Below are 22,820 nucleotides of genomic sequence, written 5' to 3'. Positions count from 1 at the left end.
ACCAAATTTTCAGGAATCATAACTACTAGAGTTATTAAGTATATCAAAATTCGCAACTCTAGCTTTAAAATTACACTTCTTATTCGATTTTTTTGATTTGAGGGGGCGGAAGTAGGCGTGGCAAAAATTTAAAGCAAACTTGATCAGCGTGCAAACATAACAAATGCTGTCGAAAAAAAATTATAGCTCTATCTCTCGTAGTCTCTGAGATCTAGGTGTTCATACGGACAGACGGACATGGCTAGATCGTCTCGGCTGTTGACGCTGATCAAGAATATATATACTTTATAGGGTCGGAGATGCCTCCTTCTACCTGTTACATACATTTCCTGTCGGCACAAAGTTATAATACCCCTCTACCCTATGTGTAGCGGGTATAAAAATTAAAAACAAAAACAAATATTGTAGCTACAGTGGAGTGTATTATTCTTAAAATATACCAAAAATATATACCGCAAAAATATGTTTGGTATATACCACTATCTATATTTGGAATATTTGTAGTAGTACTACTCAAATATATACCGTACTATTCAAAATATACCGTAGAGAGCAAAATATACCAGATTGGTAGTCATTATTAAAAGATACCAAATTAATATACCACAAAAATATTTAAATATACCTAAGAATATATATATTTTAGAGTTCTAAAAAGCACAAAATTATAATGCCCTTCCACCCTACTGTTAGCGGGTATAACTCTTAAGTGAATGCCCTCTGAAAAACTTCAATTTGTTGCTGACTCTTTTCAAATGAGTAGCCATAAATTAAAAGGAGAAAAACGTCAATCAATATGTTACTTATTTAGCTTAATAAAGCATTAAAGTAACTAAAGCATTAACAAATAATAATTCAAAATAAATAGAATGTTCATAAATTTACAGCTCTAAGCAAATTGCGAGAAAAATAATATATTAAAATGCATTTCACAGAAAATAGAAAAATATTCAAACAAAAAATATTGCTTGCAATTATAGTTTAAATATTTGATAAATATTGTAGATAGTGGTAATCAAAGATTTTATACAATACTGAAAATGCAAGACGTTCAGACCAATAAACAAATGAAAGAAGAATGAAATAAAAATAGAATATTTTGTTGGCCATTAAAAATAGAAAAGATGCAAGCTGAAAAGAGTCTAGAAAATTGAGAGAGAGAGAGAGAGAGAGAAGAGAGAGACAGCTATTGTCTGCAGGATATGTTTTAGTTTCACACTTCGACCACGACCCTCTCTGACCACGACAGCAGCAGCAGCAGGACTCCTGCTGCAGGAGGCTTCGGCTTTGACAGCATATGGCGCATACGACAGGTTGGCCGTGAGCATAAAGTGCACAATGTGCAGAGAGCGAAGAAATTAAAATGCAATAATTATAGTTTGCTGCGCACAGTCGCTGCTATTTAAATGTGGCATCGCCTGGCGTGGCGATAAACGCATTATGGTGTGTCAGACTCGCACCACACACACACACACACACACACACACACATAGTCTAGACAAATAAGGCAACAGCAGGAAGCAGACGACAGGCAGCTGCGGTTAGAGTTAACCTCTACTCTGCTCTGCTGTGTGTGTGTGTGTGTGGCAAGCACAAGTGCTAACAGAATATGCCGAGTGCAACCTAATCGCGTATACGACCTGTTTATCAGCTAATTAAAAAGATTTATGCCACTGCAATTATAAACTGTAAACCAGCCCAGCAACTAACCTGCTCAGTCTCTTCCTTGGCTCAAGGACTACACTCTGCACTCATATAACACAACCCAACTACATCTCAGCTTATGTAGTTACGACCTTGACCATTCACATTGTGGCAGTTGCTTACTGCAATTTTGTGTGTCTGATCTGCGCTGGGCAACTTAGTATTATCATTGCCATTCACTAACCATTCGCTGGCAGCCCGAAAGATCCACGCTTAAAGCCTTAGAAGCAAGCCTGTTAGATTAGCTTGCACTATGTTGCAAAATACTATGAATCACAACTGCTAACAAAAAAGGGGATTTAAGTCATTTCACTTGCTAAACCATTTCAGCAAAAAACGGTGTCAATTAAATTAGTTTAAGACCGAAGCGGTTTAGAAACAAGTTCATTTAAATTAACAAGTAATCCAACCTTTTTAAATAAATGGAATAAATACTTTTAAATTACAATTTCAAATACAATGGCTCACTTCAATATTTGGTATTTTCTTTATAGACTTAGCAGCATTTCTTCAAGTATTTACAACTGACCTGCTCAGTCTCTTTCTTGGTTCAAAGACTGCACTCTTCACTCATATAACACAACCCATTTCTGTAGCTACGACCTTGACCTTGCGGTTGCTTGCTGCAATTTTGTGTGCCTGATCTGCGCTGGGCAACTTAGTATTCTCATTGCGATTCATTAGAGGGTAAACTAAGACCGCAAGATCCACGCTTAAAGCCTTAGAAGCAAGCCTGTTAGATTAGCTTACACTATGTTGCAAAATACTATGAATCACAACTGCTGACAAAAAGGGGATTTAAGTCTTTTCACATTCGCCACATAATGCAGCAAATTTTCTCTTTTTTAATTTCAATGGCTGCCACGCCCCACGTCATTCACATATTGTGCACGTGCTGAGACACGGGCAGCTTCACTGTTGTATTTACTGCAAGTACTTCCCCCCCAGAGATAGAGAGAGAGAGAGCACAAGCTTAGCTCAAGACATTACACATACGCAGTGTTGTCTGTCCCCAGACAATTCACAGCAGCAACAGCAGTTGTTTATAGAGGATATTTAGAAAATAATTCGTTTTATTTGCAATTGCAACTTAGGCGAATTTGAATTATTATTTATAAGATTAAGTCTCCGATATATGTATATCTGCAATGAATATAAGTTCGAGATAATACGCATACGCAGTGTTTTGAGTTCCAAGATTATTAGGAAGCAGCAATAAGAAAACTTTCACCCTGAAATTTATCAAGTAATTTCTCGAATTTGAGCTCCAACACATTGTAGTATTAATTCTAAGAAATATTCAAACTTAATCTCCAGACATTACACATACGCAGTGTTGTTCGTCTCTATTCAATTGACAGCAGCAGTAGCAGATGTTGTTTATATAGGGGAAACTTCAATAGCAAAAATTATCAAATAATTCGTTTTATCTGCCATTGCAAATTATGCGGATTTTCAATTATTATTTAATCATTTACTAGAATTGCAACTTAGCCTTCAAAGAATATTTCATAAATGTAAGCTCAAGACGTATGATTGCTTATGAGGGGAGAACTTCCATTCCGAAATTTACAAGATTATTATTTTTTCATTTCAATTGCAACAACAATTTAAATACTGAATCTCTATTCAAATAGTAATCTGTAAGATTTGATTACTCTCATCAATGGTATTGAAATAGTCTTTAGAATATAAGCAATATATGTGAGCTCAAGATATTACACATATGCAGTGTTGTCAGTCCCAAGGTTATTGGCAGCAAAAATAAGAAAACTTTCATTTGCAAACTTATAAAATAAGTCCATTTACTTAAATTCAACCCATTTTCTTTTTCGGGTATTCAATTTATAAGATATTAACACTTAATCCCCAGATATTACACATACGCAGTGTTGTCAGCAAGCAGCAAGGTTTATTTGTTTATGGGAGAAAATTCAATTAAAACACTTGATTTTTTATTTTAATTGCAACTTTTGTATATTTTAAATTTTGAATTCCCGCAAACTTTTCATTTGAAATGAAATTTTATTAAAATTAAAATTGAATATAATACTTTAAAAGTAAGATCTTATTAATCTTGACAATTAAAATAACATTCAAGTAATATTTATAAAATATATATGCCTTCATATATTACGTATACGCAATGTTGTCACAATCAATACGTAATTGTTTTTTTATGCTGGAAATTTACAAATAATTATTTTCATGTGAATTTAATATATAGTTGAGCTCTAGAATTTAAATTTATTTCAAATTAAATGTAGTCTTCGAAATATATGATTGGATTATTCTTATGAATGCTTTCAAAATAATTAATAAATTCTGTTCAGTAAACTAAGTTCAATATGTTACACATACGCAATGTTGTCACAAGCAATTATTATTTTATATTAATTTTTTATTCATAATATCCTTTTATGTGATTTTAATATAGTAAACACACACTTAATTTAATATATTTTAATGTCTTCCTTTAAATGTGGTCAAGTAATATTCAGTAAACTAAGCTTAATACATTACGCATACGCCATGACGTTCCAAACAATTGAGTGCTGTAATTTTTTAGTTCTTTTGAACCGTATTTCAAATTCCAAATTTACTTGCATTAGAAATTCAAAATTCATGTAATCAAATATTAATGTTAATAAATTCCTTACTGTAAAAAATTAGAATATTCTTAGTTAATTTAAACATGCGGTGTTATTTCTTGTATCGTCTGTAGACAAATGTTCTTTTCAGATTCTTAAAAAATGTAATGAAATTAATGAATTAGATAAATTTAAGTTCTACCAAAATGCTTTTCAATTTATTAGCTATGATTTCAATCCTTAGATTGTTTTTATTTTTTCTCATACAAAAAAAATTGCAACTAATTCTTGACTTTATTAATTTGAAACTAAATTTAAATTCCTTTGCATAAAAAGTCACAATGTTAATAAATAAATGCAGATACGTTTACACTACAATTTATTAGATATGTATTCCATTAATAAATGGTTTTTGTTTTTGTTTTTTATTGAAAAATAAGCTGAAACTCTAAATACAAAATAAATAATATTTCATATTTTTCTTTGCTACATTATTTTGGAACTGAATCCGTTTTCATCTTCATAAAAAGTTGCGTTATTAATAAATGAATTGTCGAATTAATTGTTGCTCGTATTTCAACTGTTGAATCAACCCACCTCATGTATGTATGTACACACTCCTCTGTGTGTGTGTGTGTGTTTGCGTGTGTATGTGTGGTATGTGGAGTGGGTGGGAGTGCAGAGTGTGTAAATTGTATTGAGAAGCTGTTGCATCTGCACGCACACAACGAAAGCTTTGGCCAAGCAAAAAAGCTTTGCATACTTTTATGCTGCTGCTGTGCGAGTCATTCAGCAGCGTCAACTGCGACGTCAACTGCGACGGCGACTGCGACTGCGACGGCGACAGCGTAGTGGAAAAAGCTCTTCTGAGTTGTAGCAAGCATTTCCCCAGCCTGGTTTGGTTTGGTTTCGTTTCGTTTGGTTTGGTCACAGCTGTCGGTCTGGCTGCCTGCTGCCAGCTGCCATTTGAATTTGGTTTCATTTCTGTTTTGGGCAGCAGGCGATGCGGCAAGCGGGAAGCGGGAAGGGAGAGGGGACATGGGGCATGCACTTGTGGCGCTGATACTCTTCCCTCTCTCTCCCACTCACTTACTCTCTCTCTCTCTCTCTCGAACGCTTTGCGTATACCCTTTGCGCACCTTTTTGGCGTGCTGCTGCTGCTCGTTCACTTTTTGCCAAACGGAGCAAAGTTTTCGGGCTTCGGCAATCGTGCGGCGCGAGACTGCGAGTCGAGTGTAATCGTCGTGCCACTGTTGCTGCTATTGCTGCTGCTGTTGCTGCTGCTGCTGCTGCTGCTGCTGCTGCTGGTTGAAGGCATGCATCAAGTGTAACAACAGTTTAGTTTTTCCCGGGAACTTGAAGCAGCGTGTTGTTAGCTGCTGCTGCAAAGGCAACTCACGACAACTCAAATTCGACTCGATTCGTCTCGCAGCGACCAAATAAATCACAACCAAAACACACAGACACACACACAGACGCACACACCAAACGAATTCAGACAACGTTTTCAGCGCATTATCGCCAATTTCCGTGTTGCTCTTGATTTTTGTTCATATTTTTTTTATTGTTCCAATTGTTCGCTAATTGTAATTCCAAAAATCGGTCCACTCCACTCCACATTGTTGTTGTTGTTGTTTTTTTTTTGTACTGGAAGTGTACTCAAGCGAGAGAAATTCGTATCGAAATCAAACGACAGCAAAAGAAGAAAATAACTTCAAAACGTAAATACAAACATTCGAAATTAATTCAAAATTTTTGCGCGCCGAACACTTTTGAACGAAGTGAAATAAAACAAAAAGCATAAATACAGGTATATAAAATTATAAATATGCATCAAACTTTTGAACTTTATAAAGTGATAAACAAACAAGAACATTTGTAATATTTTTTGAAAAATACTTTAAATGCTTGAAACTTTCAACTTGTTTGGCACTTGTGAAATGTATTCAAACTTTGCGTATTGAAAAACTTGCAGGGCCAAAAGCAAAGTTATGAATATATTTTTATATATGTACATATATATATTCTTAACTCAATCGTTTCGACAATGAATTTAAATGATATTCGCTCTACCTCGGGCTAACCATTTATGAGCACTCGAAAAAGTTCTGTGGAATTAAACAGAAATATGTTTAAAACAGAAAAAACGTAAAAATAAAAGATTTTGCAGCAAGTGCAAACTTCATTTGCACATAAAATAAATATTCAACAACAATACTGAAATCTTAGAATATATGTGCTTTTTAAATATTGAAAAAAATAATAATACTGTAATTATATTTATAATAAAATATATATAAAAAAAAAACAATGCAATTGTAAAATATATATACTTATAAAATAATATAAAAAATAATTCTAGTAAAATTGTAAAATATATATATATATTATATATAAAATAATAATAATACTGCAATCATCAAATATATTTTCTTATAAAATAATAACAATATTTTCGATGAAATGTTTGCTTTATTTTGGTGTTATTTCCTGGCAAAATAAACCCTTATTTAATAGATTGAAAATGTTGTTATATTAGAGAAGAAATTTGGGATATGGTTTTACACATCAACTATCATGAAACTAATTGAAAGTAAATAAATAATAACAAATAAAAAAAGCAAAGAAACTATATTTGCTTTTCTAAAATACTGCTGTTAAAGCTAAGCTTTCTTTGAGTGGCTTTTACTACTGTATTTTTGACACACATTTAAGGCAATCAATCTTGCAGTGAAGTTTGAGGCACTATTTAATTGATAATGCGAAATCTTCACTCAAATTAATCTATAAAAATATATGAAAACATATACATATGTTAATTGTAATAAACTAGCATTAAACAAAATGCATTAATCTCTCGTTTCCATTTTCATACAATTTTCTGCATTTTTCTTTATAGCTTAAGAAATTTGTGAAACTTGTTTTTTTTTATTTGACGATTCTTCTTGCACTATTTCATTGCCTCGTTTTTAACTATTATTCTGCGAAGCTTAATTTATAAAATTTCTCTTTTATTTAACAATTCTTCTCATAGTATTTCGCAGTTTCGCTTCAGCCATTATTTTGCGCATATTTTCTTGAAGCGAAATTTAGAAACTTTGGCTTTCATTTGACGATTCTTCTGTCAGTATTTCGCAGCCTCGCTTTTGACTAGCCTTTTGCACATATGTTAATGTTTTGATATTTTCTTGAAGCGAAATTTATGAGACTTGCTCTTTTATTTGTCAATTCTTCTGGCAGTATTTCGCTGCCTCGCTTTAACTATTTGCGCATAATGTTGTGCTATTTTCTTGAAGCGTATTAGTCTGTTATCGAGTGTCTGTTTAGCCGGAACTGTTAGATAAGGCGAGCAGCCTGGTCATGGCTTTAGCTATAGCTGTAGCTGTAGCTCTAGCGTTGGCTACCGACCGCATCGCATCGCATCACATCGCATCGAATCGAATCGAATCGAATCGCATTCGTTGTGGCAATCGCAATCGCAATCGCACGTGGAGCGCACAACGATACGATTAATGTGTTTGTAATCAACATTGATCGTAAATGAACTCATCGCTTGTCATAATTAATTCAATGAATAATTGTACGCAGCACCCGCGATATGGTTGTAAGTGTATGTGTGAGTCTGTGTGTGTGTGTGTTGGATCTTTCGCCTGTTCACCACGTTGTGTATACGAAGCGTGTGACTCAGCAAACAACACATTTGATGTGCAAACTTTTACTTATTTCCCATTTTGTTCTCGCTCTTTTTCCCACCTGCGTGTTCAGTGTGAATGAATGTGAGTGTGAATGTGAGTGAGTGTTTGTCGGTTGATTTATTGTTAGGCCCGTTATTGCTTTGCCACCGCAATATGAATCGTCGGTCACAGAGCTCAACTAAAACGGTTGCCCATTTAACGACTCTATCAACTCTATCGATGAGCTGCCAGCTTTGAATACCCTTTTATTGATAGAAGCGAGAATACAATCAGGTTTTGTTTTCCATTCAATCCGTTTACTCTCTCCTCTTCCATTTACGTTAGTGTATCTCTCTATTCACATCTGTTTTGCTTTTTTTCTGTTGTTTTTTTTTATGTTGATGCATTGCTCATCTTTTACATTTAATTTATTTACTGATATGCCAAACAGTAATCGCAATCGATAATGTGATAAAATACTTATAGAATTCGTTTTTTTTTATATTTTGTTTTGTTTAGCTTTGGCTTGACGATGATGATGATGATGATGATGATGATAAGGATAAGCGACGCCAAAGAGCATCGAAGAGCATTCATTACCACTGTCATTGGCATTGGCATTGGCATTGTGGCTTTGGCATTGGCTTTGGCTATAGCTCATTGTCGACTTTAGCTATTACTCATCAAAAATAATCATTAACACCTCATTGTCACAGTGCCTCATTATGTTTGCTCCGATTATCGTCATCGCCATCGTCATCATCAGCATTTTCATTGGCATTGGCATTGGCATTTGTTGCATTTGCCGCTCCCATGCAAATGTGCCTCCAGAATTCAAAGCGGGGGTTTTATTTCGGGGATTTTTTTTTTACGAAATATCTGGGTGTGCAAAATGTTTGTTTATCTCTCTTTCTCTCTGTCTGGGACAACCTTGCATTTCAGCTAATTGATGGGAATATATTTTGATATATTGTGTGTGTGATTGTGTAGGTTCGATTTTAATTGATCTAAGGTAATATGTCTGACGATTCTTTTATTGAATCTTTTACCTTTGCTCTCCGTTTGATTGTAATCTTTTCATTTATTTCCATTTAATTATTTTTATAGTATTTTTACCTTTTCATCTCAATTGTATTTTGTTTAAAATTGTCTACATTTCATGCATTCGATATTCTTTTAGCCTTTTTCTCGGTTTTAAGTTAAATTTGATTTATCTTTTGTGTATTACCGAATTACATCTTTCTTCTCTGTTAAATAGTTTATTATTTTCAATTTATTTACATTTCATTCTTCTGATATTATTTTTACCTTTTTTCAAAAATTGTTCTATTTCCTTTAAATTTATTTACATATACTATAATTCATTTGATATTATTTTTAACTATTTCCTCTTTTTTCAATAGTTCACTTTTTTAAAATTATATATACATTTCATTCCTTTGATATTATATTATATTAGCAATTTTCTCTCTTTAAAGTTTAGTTACATCTAATTATTTAGAATTAGTTTTTCTCTCTTCTCTTTTTAATATTCTAATATTTTCAAATTTATTCACATTTAAATCTTTTAATATTATTTTAACTTTTTTTATGTTTTGTTTTCTTGATATTAATTTAACACTTTTTTTCTCTATTAAAGAGTTGGTTTGTTTTTGATTATAGTTAATTTATTTTAAATGATTTTAGCAATTTTTTCATTTTTAATTGTATTTCTTTTATATTTAATTGCATTAATTTCATTCGTTTTGCCTTTTATTTATTTTATTTATTTATTTGCATTTCATTCCTTTTATTTTATTTTTCTATATTTTCCATAAATGTATTTCTTTTAAATACATTATAACAACATTTTATTCTTTTGATGTTATTGTGTCGCTTTAGTTACTAATAAATTTCTTCTAGTTTGGTATTTTGAAATATTATTTGTTACAGTATTTATAAAGTACAAAGTATTTTGCATTTACTAATTTCCCATTCAGTTTTTTCATTGTTAATTTTTTAGATATTTGGTAAAATATATTTATAATTGTTTAACGTAATTTAGTTTTCTAGCAATTTCTTCTTTCTTTTTTATGAATTTTATAATGAATGCATTTTATTGCCATTATTCTTTATGTTCTATTGTTAAATTCTGTGATTTATTTCCTCCTCTTTATCTGTTGATCTTTTATTTGATGCTTGGGAATTCGCTGCAGCCTTAAAAAATGTCAAGCGCTAATTCCGTAAAAATACTATAAAAAAAGGCAAGCTCAGCTCTTGCATTGCCTCTCGAACAGATTATTCATGCCATATACTTTCGATATCCATATATTCAAGTCCCTTGGTAATGTCGTATAATGCATTGAGAGAGCACTGCTGTGTCATCTTTTTATCTTGCAACCTATTAAATGTGACCCACACTCTTTCTCTCCCTCTCCCCCTCTTCCCCTCTCTTTCGCTAGCTGTCTCGCTCCTTTCGGTTAACAGTTTCTTCAGCTCATTGTGGCCATTAGCCAGGCAAGTTTTTATCTCTCTCATGAGTAATCGCGCATTCAATGGCGTATAAATACACATTTGTGACTATCTCTTCGGGCTATGCAGATTAACACCACGATTCACTCTCTCTCTCTCCCTCTCTCTCTCTCTCTCTCTCTCTCTCTCTCTCTCTCTCTCTCTCTCTATCTCAATTGGCCAAAACAGAAAAGCGTTAACAGCTAAACGTTGTTGGCGAGTCAAGCTGAAGCGAGTCAAGTTATCCAATTAACGATTCCGATTACAACACAAACACCTTGTGAACAAAACAACTTGATGAATTATCAATCAAGAATCGTTTTGCTTTCAGTGCTTGAATAGTTCGATTTTCGATTTTGTTCGTTTCAATGTCATTAAATTATACATAATCTTTGCGTTAAGTATGCAATAAATATGTGACAACATATTTTATTATTGCATAAGAAACTCAATATCTTATGCGACAATCAAATGTCTAAGGAATGAGGCCGAAACTTTATTTTTCTTGATGAATCATAACTAACACAGTTGAACAGCAAAGATAACTTGTTTGAGAACATTTAAGTATGTATATATATCACATAATAATTTTATTTCATGGTTACAAGATTACTATTGCTAACTTTAATAAATATTTTCCATATGTATTTTAATGTTAAGTTCATTACAGCAAAAACAGTTGCAAAGAAGCGATTGCTTCTTACTATAGATACCTTCAACATTTTGAGAGCAATCTTTAAGATATATACATCTTTATATGTAATATTTCAAATTTCAAACTATTTTATTAGAACACTTTTTTAACGATAAAAATGTTAAAGATCATAAATATTGATATATTTTATTCATATATTTCACATTGAGTAGTTTAAAATAAAAAGTTTACAATCTATTATCAAGATTTCGATTCAAGCCACACTTTTGAAGAACAACTTAAACGGTTTTTTAGCATCATTATAATATTATAGTTATAAATTAAAGTAAATAGCTTAAACATTTATTACTTCTTCATTACCTACAACATTTTGAAGACAATTTAAAAGATGTTTTAAAATTGTAAAATTATAATGATATCTGTTTTCAATAATTAATAATAATTAATTATTAGCTTTACCTTCTTTTACTAAATTTCTCCAATTCGTACATAATTTTCAGATCAACTTTAAAGTTATTTAAAAAAAATAAGTATTTTAAATAGCATTTTAATAGCTGCCATTTTCATTATTTCTCTCTTTTTAAAAACAAACAAATTCTAATTACAAATATCAATAACTTCAACATTTATTATTCAATTCCTCCAATATTTGCGGATAACTTTAAGGATATCTTCGCATTACTGAAACATAAGAGTGTCAAATTTCAATAAATTTTATTTATATACATTTCAATAGTCATTTAATAGCTACCAAAATAGTTTTTCAACCCAGTTCCCAAGACCTTCGACCTTTCAGTTCTCTGGGGAGCGATTGTTGCTTTGTGCCTGCAACATTCTTTTTTGTCGGGAGCAACTTTAAAGAGAGTCGAATTACTCCAATATTAAAGCTGTCGAGAAGAAGAAAGGTCTGGTCAGACATTGCCTCATACAGTGGCTTCTAATCGGCAACTCCCAGCGGCAATTCCATTACCTGACAACAGTTTTAGGTACTTTTATATTTGCTTAGTTAAGCAAAAAGGACTCGAGCAAAAAGTGAGCATATGAAATGCCAAAGCACAACTTTCAGATACCCTGCATATTTCCCCAAACACTTTTTTTTATTGCCGAAACCCTTTTTACTGGTTGTGGAATAATAGCTTATATGCTGACAGTGGAAATGAGAAGTTTTCACACGCGTTTTTACGATATGAAAACTTGCGAAAATATTGGTGGCTTTTTTTTAATACAAATTGCGTTTACTTTGTGAAGAGTTTATAGTGGTGGCGACGTAACGTTTGATGGCTTTTTGCAGGGTATAAAAAAGGGACATAAAAAGCAGTCTCAGCATTGACGGTGCAGGAAATGGGGAGTGAAAGTGGAGTTGAGCTTAAATATTCATATAAATATGGACAGGCACTCATTTGGTTGCCACGCCGCCTCGAGGTGGGGCGTGGAAGGGGGCGTGGAGGGGGCGTGACTCTTGCCCTTATTGTGGGCCTTTTTCTGCGGGGCTTCGTTGTTGTATGTTAGTTTGCCAAACACTAATTGAAACGCTTGCAACAACAACAGCAACGACAACGAGACAAGCACAATAAAGGCGCGCTAATGTGACAGTTGAAGGAGATGAATACACTCACACCACGCAACGAATAGACTCATGAGCTATGCTTTCGGCCCTTTGGGGGTAGCCACAAAGCAGCAACAAGTCAGATGGAGTCCCGACAGTTCATTAGGGATCAAATTTAAGTCAACACACACAGACGGGCGAAACTAGTGAAAATTGTCTCATTAGTACAAGTACTCACACTCACACATACACTCATACACATACACACACACTCTCTCTCTCACTCTCGCATTCACGCACTCACACTTAAAGAAAGCAGGCCATAATTTTCTGGCAAGTCGCTTGCCAATAAAAATGAGCACAAACTTGTCGATGTTGTCGTAGGCTTTGCAGACCCAACGACCACGCCCACATATACTGACGCCCACACCCACACCCAACGCCCACTCTGGCACGCCTATTGCCATATCGTCGTATACTTGATATTGTACATACATACGTAGAACACGACAGAAAAAAAAAAAAACACACGACAAAATTCATTCGCAAACAATCTAAAGTCTAACAAGAGTGGAGAAACTACACAAAACTAGAGCTGACAACAACAAAAAACAACATCAGCCGAAGCAACAACAACTAAATTCTAGACTAAAACAAAGTTGCATATAAATTTTCGCACGCACTGTGGTGCACAGTACAACCAAAAGTATTTCAATACATTGAAAGTATAAACTACTCAGGAAATTAAAAACAACATAGTAGCTAGCACTCCCTTCTTTTAGTTAATATATTATTTTGTATAATAATTAAACACGTAAATAAATAAATAAAAACTACCTTTATGAGGTGGCAACAAAATTTGAATTATTTTCATTTTATTTTTAATTAGAAAATGAGCATTTAATATCAGTCTTATTTGTTTAACTCAGAGTTCAATTCAATGTCACTCTTATTGGATTAATTCAGAGTTCAATTTATGTACCGCAAAATATATTAAATAGAAGTTCATTTGCAGAACTTAAAAAAAGACTCTAATTTCAAAAAGTATTATATTGAACTAGCGAGACTTATTAACAGTGTGCCCAGATGAACATTCGTAGGTTAGCATTCCAAGAATCCGCTACTTAATTAAACATTTCTTACAAGAGTGACTGAAACGTATCAGTGTCACTAAGAAAACGAAACCGGCAAGAAATATAAGTAACAGGTAGAAGGAGGCATCTCCGACCCCATAAAGTATTTTTTATTCTTGATCAGCGTCAATAGCCGAGACGATTTAGCCATGTCCGTCTGTCCGTCTGTCCGCATGAACCCCTAGATCTCAGAGACTTTAAGAAATAGAGCAATAATTTTTTTTTCGACTGCATTTGTCATGTTTGCACGCAGATTAAAGTTGTTTCAAATTTTTGACACGCCCACTTCCGCCCCCGCAAATCAATAAAATCGAATAACAAGCGTAATTGATTGCGATCAGATACAAATTGTCGAAGTTATTAAAGAAATACTTTTGCATGGGCAAAAACGCCTAGTTACTAGGGGTCTTAGTTGCTTTGGCCGACAATCTGGTATATTGTGCCGTCTATGGTATATTTTGAATGCGGTACTATATCGATATACCAAATATACCATGCATATAGCGTTCTTACTTGTTTTCACTATAAATAGGGAATTACGCACATGCAATAAAAAACACACCTTTAATCAACTATTTTTGAGTTGCTTTTTATAGTCTCTTCTTGCGGCTTTCGTACAAAAATTGTTGAGCAATCAAACAATTGTTTTTCAAGGGCAACAACAATGTTGCAACTTGTGGTTGCAGATAATTGCAGTTAGCTCTTCAAATATGCGAGTAGAATACGTCAAGGCAATTTGCATTCAAATTCCTTTAAAAACTCAAAAAACCAATTTCATTATTAAGGAATTTAGAAATATAAAAATAAGATATATTAAAAATATATAAAACAAAAAGCGTAAACTGTGAAATACTGTGCCTCAAGCGATAATTTCTAGTGCCATAAATATTGATAATCATTTCAGGGGGAAAAAACATTCTTTTTTTAAATCCATTCTGCGTAGAACTTATTGAACATTACTTTTAACATAACTTTAATTTAGTTTGTAAAGTTATACAAAATAAAAGTGTGAGCGAACTTCATTTGACTTCTGTCGAAATTAGGCACATTTTTGAGGCATTTGAAAGATATCGAATTCAATTATTTTAACGAAGTTTAGATAGCTTTTGTGACACTGTTGTCTAAGTAAGCGTAGCAACAGCTCATAAGTGATAACGGAACTGTGTGAACGTGTGTGTGTGTGTGTGTGTGTGTGTGTTGTGCTGTCATTTGGTTGTTCGGGTCGTTGGCTTCTCATTCTGCTGCTCGACTGCTTTTTTGTGGGTGGCGGTGGGAAAAGAGAAGGAGAATGGGGAAAGAGGCCAGAGGAATGAGGAATGGGAACAGGAGCTGAGAACTGGGCTCGGTTTGCTGTTGGCTGGCTGATTGTTGTAGCCACTGATAAGCGCTGCCAGTTGTTGTTGCTCTTGTTGTTATTATTGTTGCTTGTTGACAGTGCGTGGAGTGTGGAGTGGGAATGGGAATGGGAGGAGGGAAGAGGGAAGAGTGGGGAAAAAGGAGCAGCGCCTAGCTGTGTGTTGTATGTGTGAAATTGTTGTAATGCCTGTGGCAGCGACGATGGAGACGACAGCGGTTCCTAATGCGAAACGTCAATGTTTGTGGAGCAGGCGAAAGCATGTGTGGGGGTGTGGAGGGTGGTAGGAGGGGGTAGGTGGTGTAAGGTGTGCAGTTTAAATTGCCTTTTTGGTGTCAGTCGGAAGAAGCAGACACAAAATTTGTGCCAAGCAAAGCAAAGCAAAGCAGCCAACAAAAAATGATAAATATGCATGCGAATGTGTGTGTTTGTATGTGTGTGTGCTTGTGTGTGTGTGTACTCACTGTACTCATGAGTATTTATTTATGTTTGTTTTCTGTGTCATTTGAATTGTCTTGACGGCGTCGTCTGCTGGTTGCGCTTATCGCTTATCCATGCCCGAAAAAAAAAACCAAATAGCGACAACAGCAGCTTAAGCGAAAGCAAACCAAACCGAAACGAACCGAACAACAACAACAATAGAACAAATGGCATGCATAATTACTTGAGCCCAGAGCTTATGCATGTGTGTGTGCTACAGTGTATGTGTGTGTGTGTGAGATTAAACCCCAAAATGCTCGGATCTAGCGGTATACCACCATGATGGCCCTTAAGCCATCACATTAATTGCTACAGCAAATATGTCAAACTACCGCACATTCACACAGACACAGACACACACCCACACACACAGACAGACACACACATACACACCCACAGAGACTGACTCAGAACACAGCAACGAGTCACAGTTAGAGCCACGTTGATCACTTGGCTTTTGCGTTTAACCACACGAAACACAACAAGTCAAACTGACTCACAAAATGGGGTATACACGTCGACCGCATACCCTACAACACTTCAGCTTATTACAAGCACATTAAATATGCAAATACGTGCAAATTAACATAAACACAATTTAAGGCCTTTGGCATTCGAATAAATTACATTTTCTGTGACAAATTTTCAATCGAATAAAGCCAACTTTAACGACGTGTAGTTAACCTAGAATTTAAAGTTTAAAGTGAATAATATAATGTTGGCAAAAATTGCAGATATACTCGTATATGGGTAATTCTCTGACACTATCTAAAGTGAAAACAAGTAAGATAGCTACAGTCGAGTGTGCTCGACTGAAAGATACCCGCTTCCAATTGTGAATAAAACACAACACTGCGTTATTAATTCAAAATATGACAAACTAATATAAAGTAAAAATACTAAAAATATACCAAATTCTATATTTGGTATATTTATACAGTACCACATTAAAACAAGTCAGAAAGCTACAGCCGAGTGTGCTCGACTAAGACATACCCGCTACCCATTGTGAATAAATCACAATAGTGCGTTATTAATTCAAAATATGCCAAACTAATATAAAGTAAAAAAACTAAAAATATACCAAATTCTATATTTTGTATATTTACACAGTGTCACATTAAAAATATACCATAGAGCACACAATATACCAAATTGTCTGCCAAAGCAACTTAGCTTTCTTAGTTTATTTTAAGTAAAGATGAATAGAACAGCTCTTGATAAGCACTTTAATTAGAGATAAGGTTTGATTTTGGCAAATGAACGACTTCGTATGCAAACTAAGAAATAAACGAATTTATATATTTTATTGAAAATAGACAAAGTTTCAAAAATCAATCTTAGTTCTAAAGCTATAAGAATAACCTTTATTTATTTTTAAATTTGTTTGAGTTTATGTTATTTTCACTGTTAACAGTGTCGCATGCAACAAATTCTGCTTGGGAATTACGCACATACAATAAAAAACACACCTGTAGTCAACTATTTTTGAGTTGTTTTTTACTTGCGGTTTTCGTACAAAAATTGTTGAGCAAACAAACAAATATTTTTCAAGGGCAACAACAATGTTGCAACTTGTGGTTGCAAATAATTGCAGTTAGCTCTTCAAATATGCGAGTAGAATACGTCAAGGCAATTTGCATTCAAATTCCTTTAAAAACTCAAAACACAATTAAATTATTAAACTATATGGCACATATGAAAATGGAATATATAAACATAAAACAAAAAGCATAAACTGTTCAATATTAAGCATGCCTCAGACGATAATTTCTACTGCCATAAATATTGATAATCGTTTCAGGGGGAGAAAAAACATTCTTTTTTTAAATCCGTTTTGCGTAGGATTTATTGGACATTTTTCCCCCCATTTTGCGTTACGTCGAAGTGCAGCAATCAAAGCGAGTTTGCAACAATATTTTTCAGTGCCCGCAGCTGTTGAGACACCCCCAAGTAGTATAGTATTCCCCATAGATCCAACAAATATATTGTGTAGCATTTGCCATATTATATTACAAGAGTTCTTTGGCCTTGAAAGCAAATTGCAAAACAATCAAAACATTTGATACTATTTGCAGCTATTTAATATTTTCTTTTCTATTTTTTTTTTTATATTTTTGGTTGTATTTGTTGCATCTTTGCGCACAATTGTTGGCTGTTGTTTTAGATTATTTTTGGCATTTATGTATTTATTTTATCGGCGGTACCTGACACTGAGCCAAGGTCCTGACCCTCATCCTCATCCTCGTCGTTGCCGTCGCCTTCGTTCGGGGCCATTGGCAAATCCAATGAATCTCATTGTATTATTGGGGCAACGATTTGCGCTCGAATGCTCGCAATTTGAAATATGACTGTGCCCCATGGGGCAAGGCAGCGAGAGACACCTACTACCAACCACTCGAACCTGCCACATGCCACATGCCTCATCAACTCCCTTCCCCCATTGCCCTATGCGTGGCGTTCGCTTCTTCTTTTTTTTTTTTTTTTGTATACTTCCATTTCCATTACCATTTTCATTTTCATTGAGCTTGATTCGCTTTCGGTTTTTGCTCTGTTTTCTCTCTGTGTCTCTGATTGTTTGTTTGTTTCGCTTGTTTATTTGTTTTTCATCAGATTCCTTTGCTCTCGCTGTTTCTTCCTTTCCCCCCCCTCTCTCTCTCTCTCTCTCTCTCACTCCGTCTTTGCTGTCTCTCTCTCTTTCTCTCGCTCCGATTCATTAGCATTTTTGTCGCATTAAAAATTGGCCCACAGGCATTTGCTTTATCTTTGTTTGTTGTTCTTTCTCCTCTCCCCATCTCTCTCCATCTCTATCTTTTATTTTCTTCTTCTTGTTGCCCGTCAGCCTGTTGCTATTATGTATTATTGTTGCTGTTGCTGTTGCTGCTGTTGTCTGTCAATATTTTTGAGGCCATGTTTTGTGCGCCGCCTTTGTTCATCGCCGAGCACTCGCAATTCGTCAGGCAGCTCAGGCAACTCAGACCCGCAGTTTTTTTTTCGAGTACCCTGTGTGTTTTTGCGTAACGGGTATGCCGCATAGTCACTCTGCCTTGTTGCTTACTGCACAGTATCTGCTAGTCGAGAGCTTGCAAATTTACGTTCTTTATACAATGAATTTCTAGGTTCTTTTGTCAAAAGTTTTTCAAAGGAAAACTTGTTGCAACAAAAAGTGTGGGAAACTGCGAACACGTGGCATCTGCTAGTCGAGCCACTCACTACACAAATAAAACAGTGCAAACATTTTTAATTGTATGTCCAAATATGTATTTTTACTTATTTTTGTTATAGACTTTATTTTAATGACGGTCGATATGTTTTATTTGTGTTTGGAAATGAACAAAAGAGTCTGTGAGAATCAAAGTTAAATATCGTATTTAGAAGCTAAAGTACAACAACTTTATGTATAAAATATATACATATGCGAAATCATCCATTGAAGTATTATGATTGCGATGTTGGTTTCCTATAATACAAAATCAGCTAAAGGGTCTCTGAGAGTCAAAGCTACGCTATACATTACGAAGCTAGAACAAACAGAGCTTTCTATATTTTAAAATATATATGAAACTTCCATAGAGTACAGTGAATAGGTATTAATTGAAAGATAATCAATTGCAGCTAAGAAAACAATTACCAAAAGGGTCTCTAACAGTCAATGCTACTTAACGTATTTAGTAGCTATAGTTAACAAAGATTTAAGTTGTCAAAAAAATGAAAACAAGAAACTTTTATTAACCATATTGAAGGAGGTATTGCAAATCAATACCAGCCAAGTAAAATGGAAATTACAATAAGGGAAAGGGTCTCCGATAGTCAAAACTTAAACTTAAGCTTAAGCTAGAACAAGTACAGCTTTGCATGTTTTAAAATATATATGAAACTTCAAAAACTATTGTTTTTGAGTATCAACTGAATAAGATTCAATTAAAGCTAATAAAACAATTAAGAAAAGGGCCTCTGACAACCAATGCAACCCAACGTATTTGGAAGCTAGAGTAAACAGAGTTTTTAAATTGTTCAAAATATGCATGAAAGAAGCTTTTATAAAATATATTCAAGGAGATGTACTGAAAATTAATAACAGAAAAGAAAAGAACAAAAAGAAAATATATTTAAACTCATAAAAAATAACTAAAAAGTTACTGACAGACAGTTCTTATTTTGTACAGGGAATATAAAGGATGATTTTTATCATTAAAGATGTTGTCTTTGACAATAAATAATGGTAAATAGAAATATTTTTAAGTCTACAAAAAATAACGATCTCAGAGATACAATACACACAAGCACCATTTGCAAACTAAAATTCAACTTAAGTGAAATATTACTATTATTTTAAATATATAATATATAAATACAAATTATTATGCATACAATATAGTATTATTTGCGCTGTATAAAGTTGCTTTATCTGAAACAATATGTTCTAATACTTAATTTGCATATATGACAATGCAAATTAAGTATTATTACAATTTATTTCAAAGCAACTTTGTATAGCGCAACTTTGAGTTGAGCTCGTTTCATTTCTCCAGCTACTTAAACTTTAGCTTCTCCTTCGCGTACATTGTCCATGATTAAAAGGGGGAGGTGGGGGAGGTGTGGGAGGAGAAGGAGGCAACTTGTCAGCTCCAAGATGAGCAGAATGCACTGCTGTGGCAGCTGTTATAATTGCAAGCAGATGAACTTCAACTTAAAAGTGCGGAGCGTACGTGTGCAAAAGAAGGCTTCAACTGTGCTCAGTCGTATTAGCTGCGGCATGCGGCATGCGGCATAACGTATACGACGCGTGGTATGCGTCGTGGTAGTTAGCATACTTGCGCTTATTATGCATCCCAAGTCACTCTCCGGTGGCACCTCCACCTCCACCTTCATCTCCACCTGACCTCTAGCGTGCTCGTATATTAGCATTTCGAAAAGGCCAAATGCACTCAGCAGCCCAGCCAGTCAGTCAGTCAGTCAGTCAGCCCTTGGAGCAGGTCACAGCACACACCTTGAGTAAGAAGAGGGAGAAGAAGAAGAAGGGAAAGCCAACGCCAAAGCCAGAGCCAGAAAGTCGGAGTGTAGCAAAGCCAATTCGAGCTCAGCATTCGCGATGTGGTCCGTTTTTAAGAGCGCCATTAAATTTGTATATAATGCTAGAAATGTGTACGCTGAAATGAATATAGATTTCTACGCAGATATATACTATACATGTATATATAATATATATGTATGTATATCGTATATAGTATATGTTTATGTAATGCTTCTTCGCGCTTTGCTTATGTACGCGTCTTTATGCTTTCACCTTTCAGACTTTTGCGTGCTGCACCTGCTGTCGAGCAGGTCAGAGATAGAAAGAGAGAGAGAGAGATTGTGTGAGAGCGAGAGAGCTTGCTCTGTGCACAGTTATGCCAATGCAACACTGTGCTAATCACACACAGAGCTACGCATACAACTGTAAAACATGTGTGGCTAATTTGGCATTTATAAAAATAAACACGAATGCCCTCGAGGCAAACACTGAGTGTGACTAACAGATACTCTACAAATATGCCCCAACGAATAAAGTCTATAAAATTAGCATACATTAGGATTAAACTATTAATTCATATTGTTGTTGACAAGTTTGAGTCACAAAAATAAACTGTTATTTAGAGACAATACAATAATTGTTTATTTGACTTGCGTTTTCACTTATAGCAACAATATTTTATATAATAATTTCTCTTAAATGATATTCTATACTCACAGATAAATTTTACATATGTTTGCATTTGATTAGAGGCAAATCCATATTTCAATCAAGCTCATTTAACACAAATAAACATTGTAAATAATTGACCGCAAGCAAGCTTGTGGCAGTAACTTCATTTGCAAAAAGTTTTAATGAAATGTTTTGCAGAAAATATAGAATACAATTTCCATCCCAAATATAAATTGATATACAACATTTCTATCGAGCTAGCAATAGAAATTCACATACTACATTATATATGTAGATTTATATTTTTTACTAGCATAAATTATGGAGTATTGGCTTTAATTTAAGCGTAAATATTTGCCATTTACAAAGTTGTTCTCAGACCTTAAATGTATATTTTGTGCAAGTGTTATAATGGAAGTGTTATAATAGACTTTCAACGTCCAGCTTCAGAAAATGTTCTTATAAAAGTTAGTTGGTAAAGCCAATAAAAAGGACATTTTCTAAATGAACTTTTAAGAACTTCACTTAAAAATAATTTATAATTTATTGCAACAAAAATATAGACATAAAAATAACTGCGAGTTAGCCTTTATATTTATATTATTCGCCAGATTTTTCGGCTTTAAAATATTAATTAACTTAATGCGAACCAAATTTAAAATAAAACTTAGTTCAAGCATATTTTCGATATATTATATAATATTTCCAAATATATTGACATTATATAGAGTTATTCTCAGACTTCAGACTACGGATTACTTTAAGTATTATAGCTAAATAGATTATAAATATGACACAAAAATTAGATTTTTCTTTTTTTTTAAAGTTCTATCATTAATGTTAGAGAACATATTAGTAGAACGAAATATGAACTAAAAGTTAAATGTCAGTCAAACATTCTTATATGTAACATATACTTTGTGCACTTTAAATTAAAAAAAAAAACTAATAAATAAAAAATAATAATTAGCTTTAGCCTTTATATTAATATTTTCCTCTTGACAAGCGCTTTAAAATAATAAAGAACTTAATTCGAACAAAATGTCATTACAAAATAAATATGTTCTTTATTTATTGTCATTTACAGCTGACTTCTTTGACATCTTATTTATATTTTTATATGTATATGAAAAATAGACAATCAATATGTTTGTTAATAGACCTTCAACTCTATTGCAAGATATTTGTATTTTTCGTTGGATTTTTATTTATAACTTAATGCTAACAAAAAGTATGTTTGCAAAGACATTTAATTACCATTTAGAGGGCATTTCTTAGCCTTCATTTCAAATATTTTGCTGGCACATCTAACTTGTTCTCGCAACCAAGTTATATTTTGTGTTATTTTTCGCACTTTACGATTGCGATGATTGCGTGACAAGCAAACAGTGAAAGAGAACAGAGAGAATGCTTTTGCTAGAACGCAACCATTACGCTTATTATTTATAATTTTATGGCACGTGGTTATTTATCTGCAATGCATTTGATTGAATGAGAGTGCCCCGAA

General features: G+C 33.8%; 2 protein-coding genes across 4 annotated transcripts in view; both read left to right on the top strand.

Annotated features, from left to right (window-relative positions):
* The window catches only part of LOC133848365 (uncharacterized), a 183,485-nt gene that overhangs the window by 126,880 nt on the left and 33,785 nt on the right, over positions 1 to 22,820 (top strand). The window lies entirely within an intron of this gene.
* The window catches only part of LOC133848366 (ras-related protein Rap-2b), a 60,156-nt gene continuing 42,967 nt past the window's right edge, over positions 5,632 to 22,820 (top strand). For 2 of the 3 annotated variants that reach the window (XM_062283900.1, XM_062283899.1), the window contains exon 1: positions 5,934 to 6,105. The gene's annotated coding sequence lies outside the window, so the exon portion shown is untranslated. Of the gene's footprint in view, positions 6,106 to 22,820 lie in introns of all 3 variants that reach the window. The other variant, XM_062283901.1, reaches the window with a different exon arrangement.

Source organism: Drosophila sulfurigaster, chromosome X (assembly GCF_023558435.1).
Source record: "Drosophila sulfurigaster albostrigata strain 15112-1811.04 chromosome X, ASM2355843v2, whole genome shotgun sequence".
NCBI lineage: Eukaryota > Metazoa > Arthropoda > Insecta > Diptera > Drosophilidae > Drosophila > Drosophila sulfurigaster.
This window is presented reverse-complemented; position numbering and strand designations above follow the sequence as displayed.